This window comes from Phaseolus vulgaris, chromosome 11, assembly GCF_051622355.1.
Source record: "Phaseolus vulgaris cultivar YP4 chromosome 11, ASM5162235v1, whole genome shotgun sequence".
Lineage (NCBI taxonomy): Eukaryota > Viridiplantae > Streptophyta > Magnoliopsida > Fabales > Fabaceae > Phaseolus > Phaseolus vulgaris.
In genome coordinates, this window is record NC_143508.1 from 31,146,414 (window position 1) to 31,170,004 (window position 23,591).

The 23,591-nt window shown below is 35.4% G+C and overlaps 1 non-coding gene and 1 pseudogene across 1 annotated transcript; one reads left to right on the forward strand and one right to left on the reverse strand.

Annotated features, from left to right (window-relative positions):
• Positions 1-764: 764 nt before the first annotated feature.
• On the reverse strand, positions 765-869 carry LOC137812079 (small nucleolar RNA R71). Its single transcript, XR_011081229.1, has one exon. It is a non-coding gene; the product is annotated as a small nucleolar RNA R71 (small nucleolar RNA).
• Positions 870-2,143: 1,274 nt separating this feature from the next.
• LOC137812052 (small nucleolar RNA R71) lies at positions 2,144-2,249 on the forward strand (annotated as a pseudogene).
• The last annotated feature ends 21,342 nt before the right edge of the window (positions 2,250-23,591 follow it).

Genomic DNA, 23,591 nt, shown 5'->3' on the forward strand with positions numbered 1-23,591 from the left:
TTTTAGTGTTTTATTACATTTTGTTTTTGTTTTATTTTATTTCTAAGTTTTAGTTTGTATTTTAGGCAGTTGTTAATTTTATTTTAGTTAGTTATTTAAATTTCTGTTTATTTTTAAATTTTTGAAATAAAACCAACAAAATATAAAATACAAATTTTCGGTTACTTCTTGTGAATTTTTCTTGCTAACCCTTGCATTAGCTGCTTTTATACGATATTGAGAGGTAGAATTCCAAAAGACCAATTGCTATTTGAAGCCGAAATTGAGAAGGTAGCTAGAAGAAACCGAAAATTAAAGGTGAAAGAGAAGCAAAAAGATAATAGAGAGGACTCTTCAACAACTTCTTTTTCTATTCATATTTTTCAGGAGGAGAACAACAAGGCGGAGGAGGAAGCACCACTTCCTAGGAGGACTTTTGGAGACAATGCCATACATCAAAGACCTAAATACTTTTATAGCATTGCAATACCTGCTACTAATAAAGCCTTGGAGATGAAGTCAGAGTTCCTCACCCTTATTAGTACCAATCAGTTCACAACGATGTGTCATGAGGATCCCCATACACACTTGGCTACATTTTATGAATTGGTGGAAACTATGGGTTTTTAGCCAGGTGATTTGGAGAGTGTGTATATGAGTTTATTTCCCTTTTCTTTGGCAGGGAAAGAGTGACTTAAATCACATCCTAATCAGAGCCTAACCAAATGGAAGGATGTGGAGGAAAATCTCTACAGAGATTTTTTTCCAATTTCTCGTTACATTAAAGCTAAATCTGAAATTTCTATGTTCAGACAAGGAGCAGAGGAATCTTTCTGTTAAACATGGGAGATATTCAAGATGATGTTGAGAAAATGCCCAAATCATGAGTTTGAAGAAATTTCTCAACTAAATATATTTATTAATGGTCTCAGGTCTGATACGAAGATGCTCTTAGATGTCGCAGCTGGTGGCACAATGGTGGTTGTTGATGTAGAACAAGCAACGAGAATTATTGATGCTTTGGCCACAATTGATTATCAAGCTCAGAATGACAGAAAAGGTCATTAAAAGAGAGGATTATTTGAATTGAATACTGTTGATGCATTGCTAGCTCAAAATAAGATTCTGACACAGGAGATTGAGCAACTGACCGCACAAATGGCCAAACTACCCCAAAAGTTGTAGGCGGTTCACTCGTCCCAAAGTCAAAATATACCTATCAGGTGTGATTTTTTTGGAGGTGATCATCCTAATGGTCACTGTTCTTATCAATCAAACTCACCTGAAGCTAAGGTAAATTATATGGGCAATCAAGGAAGGCAAGGTGGTTTTTCCAACAATTATTCTCCAGGTTGGAAAAATAATCAAAATCAAAATTTAGAGTGAAAACAAGACTATAGTTTATCCAACAAGCAAGGACCTTTCCAACAACAACATCAATATCCATCCATCTCTGAAAAAATGAGTAAAGTTGAAGATGCTTTATCAAAGATTGTTAGCTCGCAGGAAAATAGCATGGCCACGATTAGGAGTATTGAGATCCAGCTGGGACAGATGACCAAACAAATTGCACAAATTGCAGAGGGACCAATTGGCCAATTCGCAACCAACACCACAACCAACCCTAAGGAGCATTGTAATAAAATCACTACTGAGAGTGATAAAAAAATAAAAGAGGGAGATGATAAGATGGTGAAGGTTGAGGAAGAAAAAGGAGAAAGTAGAAAAGAGGGAGAAAAATATGAAGTTGTAGAGAGTAGAGTTTCAAAAAAATATGGTGAGTTGGACTGATAAGAACAGTGACCATATGATCACTTCAACAAAAATCACACCTGATAGGTATATTTTGACTTTGGAACGAGTGACCGCCTGCAACTTTTGGGGTAGTTTGGCCATCTGTACGGTCAGTTGCTCAATCTGCTATGTCAAAATCTTATTTTGAGCCAGCAATGCATTTGCAATATTAAACTCCAATAATCCTCTCTTTTGATGACCATGTCTGTCATGGTAAGCTTGATAATCAGTTGTGGCCAAAGCATCAATAATTCTCGTTGCTTGTTCTACATCAACGACCATCATTGTGCCACCAGCTGCGACATTTAGGAGCATCTTTGTATCAGACCTAAGATCATTAATAAATATGCTCAGTTGAGCAATTTCTTCAAACCCATGATTTGGGCATTTTCTCAACATCATCTTGAATCTCTCCCATGTCTCACAGAAAGATTCCTTTGCTCCTTGTCTGAACATAGAAATTTCAAACTTAGCTTTAATGTAACAAGAAATGGGAAAAAATCTCTGTAGAAATTTTTCCTCCACATCCTTCCATCTAGTTAGGCTCTGATTTATATGTGATTTAAGCCACTCCTTTGCTTTCCCTGCCAAAGAAAACGGAAATAAACACATATACACACTCTCCAAATCACCACCCATAGTTTCCACAAATTCATAAAATGTAGCCAAGTGTGTGTGGGGATGCTCATGGTCCATCAATATGAATTGATTGGTACTAATGAGGGTGAGGAACAATGGCTTCATCTCCAAGGCCCTATTAGTAGCAGGTATTGCCATGCTAGTAAAATGTCTAGGCCCTTGATATATGGCGTAGTCTCCAAGAGTCCTTCTAGGAGGTTGTGCTTCCTCCTCGGCCATGTTGTTCTCCTCGTGAAAAATATGAATAGAAAAAGAAGAAGTTGTTGTAGAGTCCTCTCTATTATCTTCTTGCTTCTCTTTCTCCTTTAATTTTTCGGTTTCTTCTAGCTACCTTCTCAATTTCTGCTTCAAATAGCAATTGGTCTTTTGGAATCCGACCTCTCAATATCATATAAAAGCAGCTAATGCAAGGGTTAGCAAGAAAAATTCACAAGTAGTAACCGAAAATTTGTATTTTATATTATATATATATATATATTTTAAATAAAATAAAAATAAACAAATATTTAAATAACTAACTAAAATAAAATTAATAACTGCCTAAACTACAAATTAAAACTTAAAAATAAAACAAAACAAAAAAAACACTAAAATGACGCTAAGAAAAAAAAATAACAAAAATACTCAGAAAAAAATATGAATAAAATAAAAACTTACGTAAAATGAATAAATAATAAATATAAAATAAAAATAAAGAAAAACTTAAAAATACAATATAATAACGTACTTAAAATAACAAATAAATACTACGAGTGAAGAGAAAAAAAATAAAATAAAACTAAAACAAAATAAAACAGAAAATTATAACTGTAAACAACTAACTAAAATAATTTAAAGATAACTACGTAAACTTACGTAAAAATAAAAACTAAACTAAAATAAAATAAAATAAAATATAACAAAATCAAAATACTATAAAAATAAAAAAGAAATCAAAATCATAATCAAAATATAATAAAAACAAAAACAAAAACAAAATAAAATAAATACTGTAAAGAAAAAAATATTAAAAAAAATAAAACTTTCTTTTTAAAACAGCAGATCTACAAATTAAAATAAAATAAAATATGTAATAAAATAAAATAAAAAAATATAAAAACAAATCAAAACAATTACAATATTCACAATATTTAGGAAACTATACTCAACAACTCAAACATGTTCCCCGACAACATGCCAAAAACTTGATGACTTTCTACAGCTAGTGCACCGCGTTGTCCGAAGTAATAATTTGTCCCTAAGGACGGATATTGATCCCATAAGGAACAGTGAAATATCATGTACAATAATCGCTAATTATAAAACAGAACAATTAAAAGTGTGTTCAGCATGCTTGTGTTGACGATGATTAGTAAAAAAATAGACAAAGAAATGGTTGCTTCAAGTTGGAAAAATAGGAATTAGGTTTCATCTATCACACTTTTATGTATTTTGATTAGCATGTTAACATTATGTTCTTTGATTGAAATTGATGCCCGTATAAAAGTCATTCATATCGATTCCTCGCAAATAAAATTCTTAAGAATGTTTCCTAAATATCGATCCCTCGCATAATTATAAGAACAACTTAGAATCAAGCTTAGACATTAATAGCAATTAACATTTCAAGTATTGTTGTTTAGGTCATAACCTTAAAAATACTTCCCAGTCAGATTTACGATCCTCAAACTTGTCACAAATATTTAAAAGAAAAACAACAATACCAATAATCAATCAAGAACAAAATATTATATCATAACTAAATATCACCTCAATACATTAGGGTTTGAACATATTACTCTAAATCCCAAAGTGATGAGGACCTAGGAGAGAGGGCGCCTACTGAACAGGCCCAACCTCTGACGAGGAAAACTAGGAGCATAACCCAAGACCTAGGGCCCGGGGAAGATTCTCCAGCCATGACCTCAACACCCACCATACCTAAGAGGATTACTAGGAGCAACACACAGACTTTGAGTGCTGAGCATTAGTTGGTTTCCCTATTGGTAATTTCAGCAGAGTAGGTGTCTTTTAGCACAAATTGGGGGGTGTGCCTAGTTTTTTTAGCTCATGAAGCCTTGTAAGGAAGGAAGCTTAACCTAGCTTCTAAAACTTTTGGATTATGGTGCGGCATTGACCATAGCCAATGACCTAGGCCGCACCACTTTTACTCTTCCCTTCCTACCCTCACTACTTGTTCTCCGAGGCTCCTCCTCTAATAAGCAGGACACCTCCCCTTTGTATTTCACAAGTTGAATTGAATAGAAGAAAAGTTACTCTGCACAATTTTGTGTGTGATGATTAGTGAGGCTTGTTCCTCTTAGTCTTTAGTCTTATCTTGTGAGGTTTGAGAGCTCTCAAGTGGCGTCTTCCCAACACTTACCTTGGAGTAAATTCATCCTCCAAGTAGCGTGCTACCATTCTCATATACATTCTCATAAGCTTCCTTATTCCTTCATCTTTTCCTTCCATTTTACTATCATAATATGTTCTTGTTTGGTGTTCATATGTCTATTTGGCTATTGTCCTTTATTCTTGCTTTCCATGCTTAATTCTGCACCTACTTTGGCATCATTTCATCTTATCATTGTCTTTTCCTTTTGTCTTTGAGAAATGCACCTTCACATCTACTTAACCACTTGGTTAAGTTAATGTCCAGTGGGAATTTTCCTAAGGTTTTCACTCATAAATGCTTAAAAATCTCAATCCTAAAAGTAAAGTGTCCCTAAATGAAAACTCTTAAAATCAACTCATATCATGTGGTATTCAAAGCAAAGTTGTTTTATGCTTAATTTCCTTGAGTTGATTAGGCACTTTATATTTTCTTCACATTCAAGTACCTTTAATTCTTGTCTTTAAATTCAAGTACCTTTAATTTCTTGTCTTTAAATTCAAGTACCTTTAAATTCTTGTCTTTATTTTCTTGCGTTTTATTTTCCAGCCCTTTATTTCTTGCGAATTTTTTCTTTTGGCCATTTTATATTCCATAGCCTTATTTCGGTTTTGGATATGTTTCTCTTTATGTCTTTTATTGATCTTTCCTTTTGCTTTGAGTCATATGTTCATTAGTGTTTTAGGAGTCCTTATTTTGATTCTACTTACTTTGTTTTTAATTTTGAAAGATTGAAAAGTAATTAGAAACTTGTTTTAGTAGAAGTAGATTTCAAGTTCCAAACAAAAGATTTCAAGTGTTCAATTATATTGAATTCAAGTGTTCAATTATATTGAATCCCAAACTTTTTGTGTGAAAATTGAAAGTTCTTGGAAAATATGCATGATGCACACTATGGAAATTTCATTTCCATAATTCAAAACTAGTAAAAACAAAAACAGCAAAGAGAAATGAAAACGCAACTTTGGGAACCACTTACCAAAGAAAAACATTTTCCAAATAGGGATTCGGCAAATTGATTTCAACCATTGTGGAATTTTTTATCCTTTTGCTTTAGCAATTTCTAAAGAAAAAGTTTCATTGTTGAAAGTTTAGTAAGTATCTTACAATCATTTTGTGTGCCTTTTTTCTTGCTTGTCTTCCTTTTCAAGTTTTGCCTTAATCTCTTTCTCAATATTTTGGTTTAGCTTTTCTTGTTTGTCTTGTATTTCTTTTCCTTAAGTTTTGTGGTGATTTTCCTTGAGCAAGTGTTGAACGCTTTGACCTTTTTCATTTGAGAGTTTCTCATCCGTAAGAAAGACCTTTGCTAAGAGAGGAATATTTTTTCTTTGAGTGCTTTGAGTGATCTTTCCATAAGTGGCGCAACTTGGAGAGTGTTTTTCTTACTAAATTCTATTTCTCTAATTGTTTGTCACTTTTTTTATGACTCATATTTCTTCAGGAGAATCTTCTAAACCCCAATCTCCCCAAAGGCATTCCTTATGGGTGAATTGGCGGCGACCAAAAGATCCTTAACACAAAAGGATGAAGAGATGAGACTAGTGGATGAGAGACTCTAAAGGCTAGAATCGACCTATGATAGAACTCAAAGAGGAAGAAGATGGACTCAAAGGCGTGAATCAAGAAGTTATCAACAATATGTTAGCCAAGAAGAAGAGGACGAATGGAGATTGTATCACTTTGATGATAGGCGCCAACATGTTGCAAAACCTTCTTTGCCTTTTGTAAATATTCCTAGTTTGAGTGGGGAAGGTGATCCCAATATTTACCTAGGATGGGAGGCTAAAGTTGAACAAATCTTTAATGTACATGAGGTCCAAGAAGACCAAAAAGTCAAGTTAGCCTCCTTAAAATTTGTATACTATGCCATGCAATGGTGACACAAAACTGTAATGGACATTGGACTTAATAAGAGGCCAGTCGTGGTCTCTTGGGATGATTTGAACTTATGCATGCGTGCTAGATTTGTTCCTCCACATTATGGGAAAGAGCTCTTGTTGAAGCTCCAACGGCTTTAACAAGAAACACCAAAGTGTGGATGATTAATTTAAAGAACTTGAAACAACATTAACTAAAATTGACATGCATGAAAGTGAGGAGTCCAAAATGGCTAGATTTGTAAGTGGCTTGAGAAGGGACATCCAAGATGTGGTAGAACTCTATGAGTAATCCTCTTTAGAAAAGTTGGTTCATCTTGCCATTAAGGTAGAATCCCAAATTTCAAAGAAAACCTCTTTAAAAAATTCTCATAATGATGGCTTTTACCACTCATCTTAGAAAAACAAAAACAAGTCTTCTTCAATTTTTCCCTCCAATTTTGTAAAGGACTCCACTAACAAACCTAGGGATTCTAAACCCTCCACTTCAACACCTAAATCCCCTACCAAAACCTCAAGTAGAAAATGCTTTAAATGTTTAGGTTTTGGTCACTTGCTTCTAATTGTCCTTCCAAACGCAATATGATGATGCATGAAGGGGTAGTCCTAAGTGACCATAGTTCCCAAAGATCTAGGTCTCCTAACCATTCTAGATCCCCAAGTGAGGAAGAGAGTGAGAGTTCATGTGAAGGTGACTTATTAGTAGTGATGTGCATGCTAGGACAAGTTTTAAAGCCCTTTGATGAAAGTCAAAGAGAAAATATTTTCCACACTAGGTGCCACATTAGTGATAAGTTGTATTCCTTGCTTGTGGATGGGGGGAGTTGTGCAAATGTGGCAAGCACAAGAGTGGTAGATAAACTTGGATTTCCTACCATCTCTCATGCCAAGCCCTATAAACTTCAATTGTTAAGTGAGGAGGAGGAAATCATAGTAAATAAGCAAGTTTTCATAGCCTTTTATATTGGCAAATACAAGGATGAGGTCTTGTGTGATGTTGTCCTTATGGAAGCTACTCATATTCTTTTAGGTAGATCATGGCAATATGATAGGAAAACTCTTCATGATGGCCTTACCAAGAAAAAAATTTTCACCTTCCATGGGCATAAGGTCACACTAAAATCTCTCCCACCAAAGGAAGTCCATGAGGACCAACTTAAAATGAAAGAAAAGAGAGAGAAAGAAAAAGATAAAAAGAATTTTAAGAGAAGCCTTCTCATCTCACCTCACGAGGTAAAAAAGGTAATGCTTTCCCAAAAGAATATCTTCATAGCTTTCCCTAGGACCCTTACGAGTGAGTCGACGGTAGATAGTCCTACATGTTTGGAAAATTTGGTAAAGGAATTTGACGATGTTTTTCAAGATCCCCCAAAAGAATTACCTCCTCTAAGGGGCATTGAGCACCAAATAGACTTCATTCCCGGTGCTTCTTTACCAAATAGGCCTACATATAGGACCAATCCAACCGAGGCCAAAGAAATTCAACAACAAGTAGAGGGATTAATAGCTAAGGGGTGAGTGCAAGATAGTATGAGTCTTTGTGGTATGTCTTTAATTCTTGTCCCTAAAAAGGATGGGAGTTGGAGGATGTGTACGGATTGTCGTGCCATAAACAACATAACGATTAAGTATAGGCATCCCATTCCTAGATTAGATTACTTGTTGGATAAGTTACATGGGTCTCAAATATTTACAAAAATTGATCTTAAGAGTGGTTATAACCAAATCCGGATTACACCGGGAGATTAATCGAAAACCTCCTTTAAGACCAAGTTTGGTTTATATAAGTGGTTAGTCATGCCTTTTGACTTGACCAATGCTCCAAGTACCTTCATGAGACTCATGCACCATGTTTTAAGGCCTTTCATTGGCAAGTGTGTAGTGGTCTACTTTGATGACATTCTTATCTATAACTTGTCTTTAGAGGATCATGTTAGGCAAGTATTGGAAACCCTTAGGAAGGAGAAATTGTATGCTAATTTTGCTAAGTGTGTGTTTCCAATAGATCATATAGACTTCCTAGGGTTTGTAGTGAGTTCTAAAGGGGTGCATGTAGATAAAGGAAAACGTTGCAGCAATTAGACATTGTCCAACACCCACCAATGTTAGTGAGGTATTAAGTTTTCATGGACTTGCTAGTTTTTATAAGTGGTTTGTGAAAGACTTTAGTACCATTGCCGCACCTCTAAATGCCATAGTAAAGAAGGATGTGGTGTTTAAATGGGAACAAGACCAACTCAAAGCTTTTGAAACTTTGAAAGATAAATTGACTAAAGCCCCCATTTCAGCACTCCCTAACTTTTCTAAGACATTTGAAATAGAATGTGATGCCTCAAATATAGGCATTGAGACTGTCCTCCTTCAAGAGGGTCACCCCAAAGCTTATTTTAGTGAGAAACTCAAAGGGAGTCATCTCAACTACTCCACTTATGATAAAGAACTTTATGCTCTTGTTAGAGCCTTGCAAAATTGACAACACTACCTTTTTCCAAAGGAGTTTGTGATACATAGTGATCATGAATCCCTTAAATATGTGAAAGGCCAAAACAATCTCAATAAGAGACATGCTAAGTGGGTGGAGTTCATTGAGCAATTTCCTTATGTGATCAAACATAAACAAGGTAAAAAAGATGTGGTTGCGAATGCTCTTTTAAGAAGGTATACCTTGCTAAATGTTTTGGATGTTCAATACTTAGGTTTTGATCACATAAAGGAAATCTATAAAGATGACCTTGATTTCTCTCTCATCTATCAAGAGTGCTCAAAAGGAGGACACAAAGACTTTTTCATACATGATGGTTTCCTTTTCAAAGGGAAAAGACTTTGTGTTTCCCAAGGGTCTTTACGACAATCTCTTGTTAGAGAGGCACATGAGGATGGTCTTATGGGACACTTTGGGGTAGCTAAGACTTTAGACACATTGCATGAGCATTTCTTTTGGCCCCACATACGCAAACCCATACATCTCTTCTGTGGCAAATGCATAGCATGTAGGAAGGCTAAGTCTAAACTGCAACCCCATGGCTTATATACCCCTCTTCCCATCCCGACTATGCCTTGGGTAGACATCTCCATGGATTTTATTTTAGGTCTTCCCAAGACATCCAAGGGTATGGATTCTATCTTTGTGGTAATGAACTGATTTTCTAAAATGGCTCACTTTATTCCATGCCACAAAGTAGATGATGCTTGTTTTATTGCAAATCTCTTCTTCAAGGAAGTCGTTCGTTTGCATGGGCTTCATAGAAGTAATGTATCAGACAGAGATTCGAAGTTCTTAAGTCACTTCTGGAGGACGTTGTGGGGAAAATATGGAACTAGACTCTTTTTTTCTACTACTTGCCATCCCCAAACTGATGGTCAAACAAAAGTGGTTAATAGAACTTTGGGTCAAATGTTGAGGTGCCTTATTTCTGGGAACCCAAGGGTGTGGGAAAATTTACTACCTCATATTGAGTTTGCCTATAATAGAGTAGTAAATTCTACTACCTCCCACACCCGTTTTGAGGTTGTGTATGGGTTCAATCCCCTCATACCCCTTAACCTCCTTCCTATTCCTATACTTGATGAGGTGTTGTGCAAAGATGGTTTTGAAAAAGCTTCTTTTATTAAAGACTTGCACCACCACATCAAGCTACAAATTGAAAGGAAGGTAGGCAAGAATGTTGAGCATACCAACAAAGGGTGCAAGGCATTGATCTTTGAACCCGGGGATTGGGTTTGGCTCCCCTTGAGGAAGGATAGATTCCCTACTCATAGGAAGTCGAAACTTATGCCACAGTCAATGACCTAGGCCGCACCACTTTTACTCTTCCTTTCCTACCCTCACTACTTGTTCTCCAAGGCTCCTCCTCTTATAAATAGGAGACCTCCCCCTTTGTATTTAACAAGTTAAATTTAATATAAGAAAAGTTACTCTGCACAACTTTGTGTGTGATGATTAGTGAGGCTTATACCTCTTAGTCTTTAGTCTTATCTTGTAAGTTTTGAGAGATCTCAAGTGGCGGCTTCCCAACACTTATCTTGGAGTAAATTCATCCTCCAAGTGGCGTGCTACCATTCTCAAATCCATTCTCATAAGCTTCCTTATTCCTTCATCTTTTCCTTCCATTGTAATTCCATTTTACTATCATAATATGTTCTTGTTTGGTGTTCATATGTCTATTCGACTATTGCCCTTTATTCTTGCTTTCCATGCTTAATTCCGCACCTACTTTGGCATCATTTCATCTTATCATTGTCTTTTTCTTTTGCCTTTGAGAAATGCACCTTCACATCTACTTAACCACTTGGTTAAATTAATGTCTAGTGGGAATTTTCCTAAGGTTTTCACTCATAAATGCTTAAAAATCTCAATCCTAAAAGTAAAGTGTCACCTAAATGAAAACTCTTAAAATCAACTCACATCACAAAGCGTAAAATTAGCCATGCATACTTTTAACACCTTCTGTTCTCCCAATTAGTTACAATTCACTCAATGGTGTTTACCTCTCAATCTGACACCTTAGGGTTGTGCCTATAACCCTCTATTTAACCTATTTTCTAGGGTTAGGTGACTTCCTGTGTTGTGCTTTGGGCTTTTTCATTAAAACATCAAATTAGGAAAATTAATCTGACGCATTCTCGCTGTTAAGTTGGAATTTTCTCTCTCTTTTGTGCGTTCTAGGCCTTCTAGCTTTCTCCTTTTAGCATATATCATTCTTCTTTAGTCCAAATCTTTATTCTTCCCTAGAAAACTTCAATTAACACCAATTTTGGGAATAAAATGCTCTTATTCAATTAAAGATCATAAAAAATGTAAAAAGGTATAAACTCAAAAATTAGGGATTATTTTATGTAAATTAGAAATTAATACTCATAAGTGTATATATTTTAATACGAAATATTATGGAAATTAGGCACTTATCAGCATCCATAAAGAAATTGGGAAGTGGAAAGTAAAATCTGCCAACAAAGCGATATTAATACAATTGAAGATACATATAGGAAGTTCGAAAGGACAATGGGCGAACAACTTGTCGAAAATGTTACGGGTCTATAGATGCACATCTCAGACAACAACTGGTGAAACACCTTTTAACCTTACGTATGGGATGGATGCCATGATACTGGTAGAAATTGGACAACCGAAAATCCGTCACCAACTTTGAGATTTAAAAGTGAATGAAGAATGTCTTAAGACTGAGCTTGACTTACTCAAGGAGTTGAGAGCTAAAGAAAGGATAAGGGAGGAAGCATTTAAAAGTAGGACAACTAGGATATATAATGCTAAGGTTGCATCGAGAGCTTTTAATAAAAATATGTTACTATGAAGAATAAGGACAGAAGCCCGAAAGGATACAACACGTGGTAAATTCGTATCCAATTGGGAAAGACCATTTGGAGTTACTGAAAACTTGGGAAATGGAGCATACTGACTTGAGTAACTGAGCGAAAAGCAAATACAACGTATTTCGAATGCTAGTCATTAGAAACATTACTTTACTTGAAAGTTTATTGTACAAAGTTAATCAATGAAATATTTCTTTGCAAGTCTCAAGAAATAATAGTTATCTCGAGAAATAAAATTTTCTCTCGGTTAAGGAAGTTTTCACACTTAAGTGAATCCCTACTGAATACAAGAAATCTTCTCAGTTAAGGACGTTTTCACGTTAAGTGAATCCCTGCCAAATGCTAAAATTCTAGTCCACTAAGGAAGTTTTCATGTCAAGATGAATCCCTGTCGAGTACTAAACTTCGGTTTAGAGTTTTTATGATAAGTTTGCAATAAATAAAAGCTTACCTAGTGATTAAGTTATTCTCAGTTCAATAAACTTCATTTTCAAACAAAATACTCACTAAAGTTGAATTATTATTAAAGAGCTTTAAAATAAACTACTAACAAATAAGAGATTGCATAAAAGATAAATCAAGAGCGTTCATAAAAACATCAGTGTATTAAACGATCTACCAAAAGATACACTAGATTGCAAAATTAAAAAAAAAAATACAAGACTTATCAATTTCGACAGGCTCATTGTCTTCACAGTTTTCGTTATTCTCGGTAGGGTTGCCTTCATCATCTTCATCATATCATCCGAAATATCTTTAACTGGCACGAGTTGTCCCTTGTAAAGGTCTTTCATCACATCAAAATACTCAACTTGTTGAAGAGCATTGGTAAAACCAATCGCTGGAATATGATTGAAGGCAAGGACATCAAAATTCAGATAAACGAATACCACCAGTTACTTGAAGATATCAAAGCAGAGGGCATAATCTTGCCTGATGAATTCATGTTGGAACTACTGATAGAAAATCTTCTACAATCTTGGACTGACTACAAGCAACAATTGAAATATAGACACAAACAAATGTTTATGCCCGATCTGATCACCTGAATCATCAGTGAAGACACAAACAAAAGGAGTGTGTTGCTACAAGGGCCAAAGCCTTGTCTGCTAAGGAAAACATGGTAGAAGACAAACCAGCGGCAAAATGGTACGAGAAAAAACTTGATCACAAAAACAAATATAATAATAAATTTTCTCGTCCCAATTGAACTAACACTAAAAGAAAAATTGGAATTACATACAACACTAATTTGTATGTAATAGACCAAATTCATATGTAAAACATAGTTACATATGGATTACATAGAAAAAAAAATCTGTATGTAAAATTGTTGTATGTAGCTATTACATACGAATTCAAAATCTGTATGTAAGTACATACGAATGTCAAATTCGTATGTAATTATCTGTTAGATTTACATACAAATATTTTCATATATAATTTCATTAGACAGTTACATACAGAAATATCCGTATTTAATTACTATTGTATTACATACTGAAAAATCCATATGTTATTGTGTGGTGAAATTATGTACAAATGATTTTGTATGTAATGTATTTTTTTTCAAACCTGGAGATATTGATTTTTTTTTCAGATCTAGATAAATTGAAAACCAGTCAGACTTGAACATATATTCATCAACATTGAAACCTGGACGTATATTCAAAAGCATGATAAAATACTATTTCCAAATGTTCAAAATATCCAAATGTAATCCATTCAAATCAAAGAAAACATCTAATAAAAATAAATTCAAGTCATTAAAAAGTTTTTAACAAACTAATTATTATTATAATCTTCAGTAGGTGAATTGTGTTACTGATCATGATTACTGTCATTCATGTTGCATATCATTATCTTTCATCTAATTTTGTTGTTATTGAGTATTTGGCTGTTGGAAAATATGTTATGCAGTCGCTACTACTACAACCGGTAGATATTGAATCATAAGATTGTGAAATGATTGAAACCGGGAATTCATGTGTCGAATCTGCTCCTAACTTTTTGATAGTCGCTGTATAAGTTCAATAAGCGCACATATTAGTACTAGATAATCATATCCCATTACGAAATTGACAACTGATATTTTTTTCTTTTTATATTATTATTTTATAAAAGTGTTATTTGCTAATGACATTACAATGCCATTTTTTATTTAAGTATTTCTAAGAACTTACTTTTAATTACAATCTTAAATTTTTGATCAAAATCATATTAAAAGAATTAATTAAAACATGTTAAATATAAAAAAATATAATCAAAATAAAATAAGTCAGCTAGAGATCAAAAACTAATAATTCATCCAACCAGATAATAGATTCAGTCTGCAATAATACCAAAATAATAATAATACATTGAATATTGAAGTTTTATTATATTCTATGATCAATACTTGGCAAACTTTTTAACAAATTTATTTTTATATTGTCTTTCACATAATAAAAGTGGAAAAGTTTACAAAAATTTAAAGGAGAGCAATTTCTAATCAGAAAAGACATTTATATCATTATCCTTTGATTCCTGTTTTCTCCATCCTCCGTACTCCGATTCCAACATCTTTTTCCACAAACCTCTTTCATTACCTACAGATTATTACTCGAATCTCTATCTGTAGGTATATTTTAAATTATCCACAAATTTTACTTACAAATCTATATCCATAAGTAAATTCAATATTATTATTAAAATAAATATTTTTATTAACAATATTAAGAATATAAGTAATCATAATAATATTAATAATATTAATAATATTAATAATATTAATAATATTAATAATATTAATCATAGTAATTATATACATAATATTAAAAATATTATTATAATATAAATAATAATCATAACTAATATTCAAAAATAGTAATAGTGAATAATAATTGTAAACAATAAGAACAAATAAAAAGAATAATAAAAAATTAAAGAAAGGTATGCAAAATTACTTACGTCAAGTTGGCCACGAACTCAAGTTGGTGAGTATTACCTGTTGGTAGGTAATATCTACACACAAAAATTGGTGATATTTCCTAGAGTTAGTGGGTATTACCTATGAACTGAAGTTGCTAGATATTATCTACGAACTAGAGTTGGTAGGTATGCATACTATTAACATTATAAAATTAATAATATTAATATAATAATATTCATAATATTAATAATATTCATAATATTTATAATAATAATAATAATAATAATAATAATATTAATGGCATTAATAATATTAATGGCATTAATAATATTAATGGCATTAATAATATTAATAGTATTAATCATATTGATAATATGAATAGTATTAATAATATTAGTAATAATAATAATAATAATAAATCAAAATACAAGTTTCGAATGGTTTATAGATCCTCATCTTTTTGGCCTGAAATTAAGCAGTTTTATTCTACTATACTTGGTCATACTTCTCGGACTATTGGTACAGGTACTTTTATTAATTTCTGGAATGATAAATTGTGTTCTATTACTTCTTTAGCAAATATTGCAGGATTATCTGATGGTGTTAGCATTCCGGATATAGTCTCTTAGTTTTGAACAGGTTGTGATTGGAATATTCCCTTATCTTTACAACAAATGCCTCATTTTTTAATCATATCATGGTTAGGGAGGAACATGATATTCCTAATTTGATTCTAGATGAGTCTGTTCGTTTCACTCTTAAATCGGCTAGGAATTTTTTCTTAGAACCAGGAATTCCCTGTGGTTGGGGTAAACTCATTTGGTCTTCATCTATTCTGCCTTCCAAAACTCTAGTACTTTGGAAAGTTTTTCTTGGGCGGCTTCCTACAGATTAACATATTCAGAATAAAGGTCTGCATTATGTTCTATACGTACGCTTTGTGAAAAGCATGAGGAATCTATTCAATATTTATTCTTTGAATATTCTAATGCTTTGCAAATTTGGAGTTAGGTTCGACAGATTTTTCTTACTTCTCATCTTTCTAATAAGGATGATCTTCTTTCTTTTATTCGGAATGATGGTAGTCCTTTAGTTAAATTGATTAAGCTTGTTGTGATAAATTTTCATATTTGAATGATATGGCATATAAGGAATTATGCTAGATTTTAGGATAAGATTTATGTTTCTAGGGCTATTTCGGCAATTAAAGATTTAATTTGTCTAGTGGAAAATTTGTTTAAAGCTTCAATGAAGAATGATATGTTGGATTTCAACGTGATTAGGCTTTTTGGTATCGTACTAGTAAAGTTCTTTGTCCTCTTCCTATTAGATGGGAGTTTCCTTCACCAAGCTAGGTTAAATTTAACATTAATGGGGCTCCTAGGGGATATCCTACTCTTGCTACTTGTGCAAGTATTTTCCGTGAGAGTACGAAGGAGTTTATTACTGCTTTCTCTACGTTTCTTGAAGTTCAGACTACTATGGTTGCTGAATTTTATGGAGTTATACATGTTAAGGAGGAAGCTCAAAAGATGGGGCTTACTAATGTCTAGCTTGAATGTGATTCTATCTTGGTTTGTGCTACGTTTACTATTAGGACTAATGTTCTGTGGATGCTTCGTAATTGATGGAATACTTGTCTTAATTACTGTGGGAAAATCAGGTTTAGGGTTACTCATATTTTTCATGAAGGGAATGCGTGTGCTGATAAGTTGGCTAATTTAGCATTTATTCATAAAGAATCATTTCATTGGTATAATAAGCTTCCATCTAGTATTTCGTTAACATATGGGTTTTGGTCTAGTCCCCTATATTTCTTTTTTGGATTTTCTTTAATTTTTTTTTCATAATACTTTTTTCATGTGATGGTAGATGATTGTTGTTACTTGAGGTGTCAGCCTAGTTGAGATGTCAAATTGCATAGTGATAACATGAAAGCTTTTATATAAAAAAATAATAATGTTAAAGATATTAATATTTTTATTAATATTAATAATAATAATAATAATAATAATAATAATAATATGAATAGTATTTATAATATTAATAATATTTATACTATTAATAATATTAATGGTATTAATACTATTTATAATATTAATAATATTTATAATATTAATAATATTTATTGTTAATATCAATAATATTTTTATAATAAATATTAATAATATTTATATTATTATATTAATATTGATAATCATATTAATAAGTATAATAATAATAATATTGATAATAATACTAATAAGTATAATAATAATATTAATATCGATAATCATACTAATAAATATTAATAATATGATATCAGTGTAATGGTTAAAGCTTTTTATAGTTCATTCAAGTGACTTGATTGAAGTGTAGTGTTTCCTGTGTTTTGGTTGCCAGATGTTGCCAGCACTTTTGGGCCTTCAGCTGTTGTACTTTTGTAACTATGTATTTGCTATGGTGCATTTGGAACACAATAGTAGATTGAAGTGTAGTGTTTTCTATGTGCTGCAAAACTACCAAGGAATCTAAGTACTCTAGACAACTAATTTTGGTCCTTTTTTTTGTTGTATCATTATATGATGTTTTGGGTTTCTAGTTAGGTTTTTATAATTTAAGTCATTTAATTTACAAGCTATATAACATCTATATATGTTTTTGAGATGATATGTTGTTGAGTTGTAATGAGTTCTTATTTGGAGACATTCAATCTTTTTTGTGTATATGGATTGAGACATTCTTTAATTGTTTCATTTTATTTAATGTAATTAGTTCATTGTAGGTAAAAAATAACAACATATATAACAATTTCATACTATTACATTTAAATATATTTCTAGCTCTATTAACGCGTTTATTCTACATATTAGTTAAGAAATAACACTTTTTTTATGTACAAAACTACGATTTTGGTTTGGCTAACTTTTTTGTTATTGTACTGAACCAGAGCTCAGCGCTCGGTGGTTGGACATCAGCATCTACGTTAAACAGGTCAGCTCGGTCGTTGGGTCGAGTGGATGGGCCATCTGAGTAGGCCCTAGGTAGGTGTGTATTGACTTTCATTCATATACTTAACGTAATCTTTCGCGAATAGGGCCTTGTCAGGTCACCGAAGAGTGTTCATAGGCCTAAGGGTGTATTTAGTACATTCGGGTCTAGTACCAGTAAAACGTTCTCCATAAATCCTAAGCCCAAGAGAGCTAGGGTTTTGGAGAACAGGTTGCATGCATGATACTTAAAGGCTTGTACGCCTACGATGGAAATATTGGACCCCTAATGCTGGTACATGAGTTGGTACCCTGGTAGCCATGCTGTTAAGATTTATGCACTCCAAGGATGTAAGATTTTGTGTGGTAGCCGTGCTAAGATTGTGCGCATTGTAACAGACTCTCCTCTCATTAAACATGCTTTCACTCGAGATAAGGTTCTCATAAGAGAAGGTTGTTACAAGAGGTAACCTAAAAGTAGTCTATAAAAGGGACTTGAGATCCCAGGTAAAAGGAAACACGATTTCTAAGACTGAAACTACTTACTTATTGTTTCTATAAGGCATGTACTGACTTGATCGTCGAAGTGCAATCAATAGTGATGAGAATCAAAATGATGTTATTAATAGGAGGAATGGACAAGGGCCAAAACATCTAAAGTTCTTCTTATTAGTCTTTTCAAAAGATGAGGCCCAAGCCCAAAGCCCAAACCCAAGAAGGGTGTAGTTATAGATATTAGGGGTGCTAATTTACAAATGTAAGTCACACTTTCCATATGTCATTAAAAGGAGGTGTAGACATAGTTTTAGGAGGTGCCAAAGTAGGGATGCAAGTCACACCTCCCATGTGACTTGTTTTTGGCGCCAATTTTGAAATCTTTGGTGTGTGTTTTTGCCTTTTCAAATTCAGCACCCTCACCCTATAAATAGAGGGCCATGCTCTTGTAAAATTGAGATTTGGATAATTGATAAAGAGAAACTCTACTCAATTTGAGAGAGAACTTGTGAGATTTGATCTCCTTGCTATAGTCTCATCTTGTGTGCTTTTGGAGAGCTACAAGTGGCGGCATTCCTTCACTCATCTTGGAACTCCATCACCAAGTGGCGTGATCATCTCCAAATTCCATTTCGATCGGTCTTCAACCACCTAGGTCTCATTCCTTTCATCTCCATTTCTATTTTCATTCGGTAGTTTAGAGTTCTTTAAGTGTTCTTCATCTTTTCACCGTTTATTTTGTGTTCATGTGTTGTTTCTAGTTTCTAATCAGTTCATTGTGTTCTTTGGCTAATTTCAATCGGTAGAATTGTTTCTTCTTCCAATTCTGTTCAGTTTTAAGCAATTACAAATATTCAATTGTGTTTCTATTCATGTTCTTGAAGTTGTTCTTGTTTTCCTTTCAATTCCGCCATATGTTTGTGTTAAGGACATGACACTCATTGTTCATATGAGTTTGGCTTTTCATTTGGATGGCATTATCCCCCATTGAATTGTCCTTAAGCCTCCTTAAATGTTGTGTATCTTGTTAACTGTCAATCCAACTCATATCAAACAGGTAGGGCCCCATTTGTTTCAAACGAAGCCGCATTCCAATATCCAAAGGAAGAGCAAATTTCCAGCGAGATAGACGGAGCCACAACTTATTTCCATAGTCAACCGGCAAGAACATTTGGCAACCACCGTGGGGCCTGATAAAACCAGGTCCCATCTACAGTTGTGATCAAGCTATCAGGCGATATGAGGAATACTTGACAAGGTCCACCTGGACAGGAAGGAGGTGACAACTTCACCCTTCAACAACTCATGGAGACTGTCCACACTCTCCAGCAGATAGTGGCAGCGTCCAAGGCTGATCAAGAAAGGGTTTTGGTTGAGGTTCGAGCCGAACAGGCTCTTAGACAAGACCAATTTACAGACGAGCTGGACGCATCACGGACAAGCAACGAAGAGTTACACAGGACGAATGACCAACTGCGCAGAGATCTACAACGCTTGGAGGAGCGCACCATAGGAGAGTAGAGCTCGCCTCTCCTGGTTAGGGCTCGCCCCATGCCGTTCTCATAGACAATCATGAATGTCGTGATACCAACAAACTTCATCACGCCTAAGATATCTTTCACAGGTACCGAAGATCCAGAGGCCCATCTCACGACTTTTCATAGTCAAATGATGATTTAGGGAGGAGCGAACACCATGCATTGCAAACTGTTCATGGGGACGTTCGCTGGCATAACACTGGATTGGTTTATTGGTCTTCCTGATGGCCACATAACCTCATTTGATTAGTTGTTTACATTGTTCAGAGAACAATTCATCGTTAACCGAGCTCAACCCCCTGTTCCTTTCGACCTTTTCAGGGTGAAGCAGTATCAGGGAGAGCCCTTGAAGGATTTCTTGAACCGTTTTGGAGCGTTGGTGATAAAGCTTCACACTAAAGATGAACCTTTGATAGTCCACGCCTTTGGATGGGGGATTCTGTCAGGGTCGTTCAGTGATTCTTTGATAAGGAATCAGGAAAAGACATTTGGCGAGATCCGACGACGAGCTATTGCCCACATCGACGCCGAGGAAGCAGTAACGGTAAAGCGTGGGAGCATTGGGCGGGAGAGCAGTCATGCCCAACCCATGAGAGTGCACGAAGCTGCGATGGAGAAGAGATCGCCAACTCGGCATGCACTTTATGCGTCGAAGTAGCGCAGGAAGAAAGAAAAGGCCGACCTCCCTTTTCGGCATAAGTTCAAAATGAATTACAAGGAGTTGATCGCCATCCCAAACGTGGTTGATAAGTTGAGGTTCCCCTCAAAGACTAATAAGAACTTGGGGCCAAGTAAGGGCACCTAGTGCGAGTTCCACAAGGCCTTTGGGCACAGTGTGGAGAATTGCATAACCCTTATATACTAGTTGGTTGAGCTGTTGAGGGATGGCTTCCTGAAAGAGTATATGGAGGAAGGTCAGGAAGGCTCGAAAGATGTAACGCCAATAGAGGATCAGGGGCACGAGGTGCCTGTCCATGGCGAAGTCAACACGATCTCTGGAGGATTCTAAAGGGGGATGCACCGCCTCCCAATGAAAGAAGTATGCAAGAGAAGTTATGGGAGTAGAGGCGCGAGAACCCGACCAGTCGGTTGAACCCGATCTCTGCTTAACTAAGGTTGACCTAAGGGATGTGGTCCCACACGATAATGATCCGGTGGTAATCTCGGTGGCCACAGTGGGAAGAAGGGTGCAACGAGTCCTCATCAACGAAGGGAGCTCGGCCGACGTGATATTCTGGTCAACCTTCAACAAGTTGCAGTTGTCGCTAGACCAGCTGAGACCATACGACGACTGTCTGTTTGGTTTTGCTGGAGATCAGGTAGAGGTGAGCAGGCATGTGGAACTGAGGACAACTTTCACAAAGGACACCTCATCTCGCACCATCAATATCAGGTACCTCGTCGTTAATGCTCCTTCAGCTTACAACATTCTTCTGGGCAGGCCTGCCCTGAACAGGTTAGGAGTAGTGACCTCGACGAGGCACATGAAAATGAAGTTGCATGGTCTACATGGTCTGCCTAAAACATGCCCGATATCGACCCTGACTTTTTGTGTCATCGACTCAAGATGGACCCGAAGGTCAGGCCTGTCATACAAAGGCGAAGGAAATTCAACGAAGAGAGACGCCTGATCATCAGGAAAGAGACCCATAAGCTACTAAGTGTTGGCCATATAAGAGAGATCCAATATCTTGAGTGGTTAGCAAACATGGTGTTGGTCAAAAAGGCCAATGGGAAGTGGAAAATGTGCGTCGACTTCACGGATTTGAACAAGGCTTTTCCCAAGGATTCATATTCGCTGCCCAGTATTGACGCTTTGGTGGCTGTTGTTATAAGGTAATACCCTTTGGGCTTAAGAATGTTGGCCCCACCTATCAAAGATTGATGGATAGGATCCTCGCTCCCATGATCGGGCAAAATGTGCAAGCATATGTAGACGACATGGTCGTCACCTCGACATAGAAAAATCAGCACGATGTTGATTTGAAAAAGCTATTTACCACCATAGCTAAATACAATTTGAAGTTGAACCCCGAAAAATGCGTGTTCAGGGTAGAAACAGGGAAGTTCTTGGGCTTTCTCCTCACTAAGTGGGGAATAGAAGCAAACCCCAAGAAGTGCACGACGATATTTGCAATGATGAGCCCAGCGCCGGTGAAGGAGGTACAGTAGTTAACTGGACGAATGAACGCCCTGTCCCAATTTTTATCAGCTAGAGGGGACCGGGGGCATCTGTACTTTCAATGCTTAAAAAGGAATAATCGTTTCGTGTGGACTAGCGAATGCGAAGAGGCGTTTCTCAAGTTGAAGGAGTACTTGGCTAGCCCACCTGTTCTGTGCAAGCCGTTCTGATGGAGATCAAGAAGAAGAAGAGAATGAAGTTGAAGTTGAAGATGCTCAAAGACATATTAGCTCATCATCCTTTTTACCTCAAAAGATTACAAGGAGCAAAACTAAAGAATTAGGAAGTAGACTTCAAATGTTTTCTCTTTTTGTAGTTTCTTTTGTATAAAATTTAAAATACATAGAGTAGTGTTTAGGAAGGTGCTAAAGAGGGAAACCTAAAGATACCTCTAGTGTAAAACATCTATAGGCGTTAGTTTTAAGAAGAGTCTAGAAGGTGCCCCTTCACTCTCCATTTTAGGCGCTAGAAGTGGAAGATAGGCAACCTTGGAAAGCTTCTCTTGTAAGCTTCTTTGTAATTCATGACCGGTCCTTTCTCCTATAAAAGGAGGGCTTGAGTCCTTGAAATAATAGAAATGATATTTTGAGTAGAGAACCTCTCCCAAATTGGTGAGTGAATTGAGAGAGACTTGTGTCTTCTTCTCCTCTAGTCTTATCTTGAGTGCATTCTTGGACTCTCAAGTGGCGGCAACTACACTCATCTTGAAGCCTTTCATCCTTCAAGTGGCGTGCACATCACTAAGAGCTACAACCACATAAGTTTCCTAGTTCTTTTCATCTTCTTCATCCATTTCCATTCTAAAACAAACTCTAAAACATGTCTTTGATGTTTCTAGTCATTTCAATCGGTAGAAATTGCTTATTTTGTGTTTTTGTTCGATAGTTTCTTCTAGTTGTTGTTCTTGTGATTGTGGTTGAGTTTCCTTGTGTTTTAATCGGTTCATTTTCATTCTAGCTTATTTTAATCGGTTCATTTGCCATATTATGGGTTTTTATATGAGTTTGGCTTGGTTACTTGTGATTTGATGAGTTCTTGAATGTTAAGAACATTGATCCAATTCTTAGAAAGTGCCTAATCATATTCCAACTCTTTTTGAATCCCTAACATGTCCATATAATATCTCTATCATGTTATTGGAATCATATCACGTTGTCAGGTACTCCATTTCGTCTCTACTTCGCAGTCACAGATCGAGCGATTAGCTCGATCATAGTACAGAAGCAGGATCACATCTAGAGGCCCGTGTATTTTTTTAGCAAAGTACTGCAAGGGCCCGAGGTGCGCTACCAAGCTATTGAGAAGGTGGCCTTAGCCGTTGTATTCGCAGCTTGGAGGCTCTGCCGCTACTTCTAGACCTTCACAGTGATTGTGATGTTCGACCTGCCAGTTTGCAAGGTCATACAAAAGCCCGAAAATGGCAGAACAGATGGTGCGTTGGGTCATCGAGCTGTCTGAGTTTGATGTGCAGTATGAACCCAGATGACTTATCAAGGGTCAGGTTT